This window comes from Chrysochloris asiatica, unplaced genomic scaffold, assembly GCF_000296735.1.
Source record: "Chrysochloris asiatica unplaced genomic scaffold, ChrAsi1.0 scaffold00053, whole genome shotgun sequence".
Lineage (NCBI taxonomy): Eukaryota > Metazoa > Chordata > Mammalia > Afrosoricida > Chrysochloridae > Chrysochloris > Chrysochloris asiatica.
In genome coordinates, this window is record NW_006408571.1 from 1967719 (window position 1) to 1971608 (window position 3890).

Consider the following 3890-nt stretch of genomic DNA (forward strand, 5'->3'; position numbering starts at 1 on the left):
AAGAATGTTGTTTACTGGTCCAGTGGTGAGGAACTTTGTTTTCTTTACATTGAGATGTAATCCATACTGAAGTCTGTGCTCTTTGATCTTCATCAGTAAATGTTTTATGTCCTCTTCACTTTCAGCAAGCAAGGTTGTATCATCTGCATATCGCAGGTTGTTAATGAGTCTTCCTCCAATCCTGACTAGAATAGTTAAGTTTTTATCCATTTTGCAAACAGAGTTTCCAGGTAAGAATTTATTTGAGCAGAGTATTCGATAGCTAAAATTTTTGAAAATTACTGTACCAAAGAAACAATTTAAAGAAATCCTTTGGCAAATCCTTCCCTAAACCCAGAAGTCATTTTTAATTATTGTATAACTATTTGAGTGTTTTCTGTATTCAAGACAAATAACCAGCTAACATCAAGCTGACACTGACCACATGTATCACTGACCATATGTATCAGAGTATAACTGTGCTGCACTGGGTTTCCAATGGCTTACTATGGAAGTAGATTACCAGACCTGTTTTTCCTAAGGGACTCTGGGTGGAATCAAACTTCTAATAAATAGTCTAGTCTAGTCTAGTGACCATTGCACCATCAAGAGAGTCTGGAGAGAGAATGGTGGTGCTGGTGGTGTGCTTTGCAGTCAATTTTGATTCATAGTGGCCCTGTATAGGGTTTCTGAAAATGTACATCCTCACAAAAGCAAAAAGTCTCATTTTTCTTCTGGTGAGTACCTGGTGAACTCAAACGGCTGACTCTGTTGTTAGCAGCCCAATGCATACTCACTATGTTACCAAGGGCTTCTTAGAGAGAGAATTATTGTTATTACATGCCATGGAGTCAGTTCCGACTCATAGCTAACCTGTATAGGGTTTTCAAGACTTTAAATCTTTATCAGGAGCAGAAAGCTTCATTCTTCTCTGGCATATCAGCTGGCGAGCTCAAACCACTAACCTTGTAGTTCGTCATCCAGTGCTTATCATACTAATTATGATGGAGGACAGTCCCTTAGAAGGGTGAATGTGATACTGAGGACAGGAAGAGAAAATACTGGCACCAGGTGTGGTGCTGTGGGGCTAATGCACTGGACTACAAAGTCAGTTTGTACCTCAAGGTCAGCCATTCAAGCTCACCAGAAACCCTACACAGGGTGTCTATGGGTCAGAACGGACTCAACGGCACTTAAAAGCAATAACAACAGCATTAATGCAAGGAAAGATATAAATGCTTCTTAGAGAAGAGGAGGGTAGGAGAGAGAGGATAAAATTTCAAAACACGAATAAATTCTTGTCTGGAGTCAGTTATATGGTTTACTTAAATTCATCCCACTAATAAGTGGTGGAGACAAGATTTCACCCCAAGATGTTTGACTGTATGTCTATAAAGAAAAATTTATAATAGGAATCATAGCAGAAACCTATTCCAAGAGGCACTAATGAGCCTCTTCTTCCCAAGAGAAGATTCTGCACACACAGGACCAGAAAAGATAGGCACATTGCTCTTGTCTTTACCCAAGAGGCATGAAATGAAGTTTTTGTCACAAAGAAAATCTCTGAAAATGATATTGGAGAATGTAGAAAACCTGAAAAAATAAAATACCCAGATTTAATTTTCTACCAATACATCTATCATTAATCTCCTAAATGAATTTTATAAGAATGCTATTACACATAACTCTAGTCTTGAAATCTAACTCAGATTTACAGAAGCTAAGATTTCCATAAAATATAAAATGTGAATTATTTAGATTACATTCTACTGTACAATAAATACACATCGTTAGACAGGAGAGATTTATAACTTCATTTTCCTCTTGACATCCATAGGAAAGCTTTCTACTGCCAAAAGTTTGCTGACTTCAGCAATTCAGTCCAACTCCTAACAACGCTACGGGTAATTTTCTTTCACTAAAACACCTTTCTTCCCAAAGAAGGTTTAGCGAGCAAGTTCTAGAATCAGGTTGTCTGGGTTTCAATTCTATGATATTTAGCAACTATGATTTGTGTGACCCAGGAAACTTCGCAAGCCTTACTGTACTTCAAACCACAGGGTCCCACAGTTGTAACCTACCAGTCACTCCATGGGAAAAAGATGAGGCTTTCTGCTCCCACAAAGATTCAAAGCTTTAGAAACCTTATACAGTATCTCTGTGAGTCAGAACCTACTCGAAGGCACTTAACACCAACAACAACTGTGTTTTGCTTTCCTCCTTTGTAAAATAGACTGTCATTGTAAGGAAGATTGATGAGGGGAAAATGTATATATATTAGTTAATTGCGTGTGGTGAGGCAAAAGTTTAGTGGATCGAAGCCGTCTAACTACTATCTCCTCAGGAAAAAGACTTGATGCTTTTCTTCCCCAAAGATTACAGTAAGAGAAATGCTAATAGGTCAGTTCTACTCTGTCACAAGAAGTTGCTATGAATTGAAATCAGCTCAATTATACCCAATAACAACAAGAAGCACTTGATGTATGTTATTTGTGACAGAGATAAGCTAAATTATTTACTTAACCTTAATAATTTTTCTGTCTCTACCCATTACCTGATATCAAAACCACTTGCACATTGTAGGTATCAGGTAGAACAGCACACCACTCTCCAATACCAAATTCAATTCTAGTAAAATAGTAGCTGTCTAACTAGTGCTGCTACAACAAAAATACTACAAGTGGATGACTTTAAAAACTGAAATGTCTCCTCTCCAAGTAAACAAGCTAGAAATCCAAATTCAGGGTATGATCATAGGGGAAGGCTTTCCTCTCTGTGAGCTCTGGGGCAAAGGCCTTGTCTACTTTCAGCAGCTGTGGGCCTAGTTTTCTTGGGAGATCTCCCTGTGCCTTATCATCAGACTTGCCCTAGGTCTAGGAGTTTCTCTGCATAGGAACTCTCAGTCCAAAGGATGCGCTGCACTCCTGAATTTCCTTTCTTGGTGGTATTGAGATTTCTCTGCTCTCTGATGTTTTCTCTCTCCTTTGATGCCTTGTAAGGGAAAAGGTGATGCAGGCTACACCCCCAGGGAAACTCCCTTACATTTTGTCAAGACTGTGACATCAGAAATGGTATTGTATCCCATCCTAATCTGCTTACAATTGATTGGCTGATCACATTAGGTCAAACCATGGAGATAATTACGTCATTACATGACTAAGAAATGTTGTCTCTACGTAACTGTCAAAACGCTGAGAATCATGGCTCATCCATGTTGACACATATTTTGGGGGGACACACCTCAATCTCAATTCAGGTGAGATACACTCAGGTCATACTTTGACTCTCATGGACTTGTTTTAATTTTCTCCAGCTTCAACTTGAACTTGCACATATGCAATTGATGGTTAATTGCACAGTTGGCCCCTGTGCCTTCTGAACGATTATATTAACATGCAATCAATCAAAAAATCAAGCAAAAGTCTTGTTTTTTCATCTTTGGCATTAGTAGTTGGTGCATACATTTGAATAATAGTCATATTGATGGATCTTCCTTGTAGGTGTATGGCTATTATACCCACTGGCAGTGTTGGACTTCAGGAAAGATCTTGAAATCTTTTTGTTATTGAATATGGTGCTATTCCTCTTCAGTTTTCCATTCCCAGGTTAATAGGCAACATGTAGTAGTCCATAGTAGATCATTATCATTGTTGTGAAGTGCCATCAAGTCAGTTCCGTCTCATAGTGACCCTGTATAAGATTTCCAAGGAGTGGCTGGTGAGTTTGAACTGTCAACCTTGTGGTTCAAACTGACATTGTGGTCCAGTGCTAATCCTACAGTGCCACACTACCATTTAAAATAGGCAATTCCAGTCCATTCCTGCTCACTAATGCATAGGATTTCAATCTTCATGTGTCCCATTTCAGTTTTTATTCCTTCTAAATCCCACTTCTGACAAGTTCTTTATGGA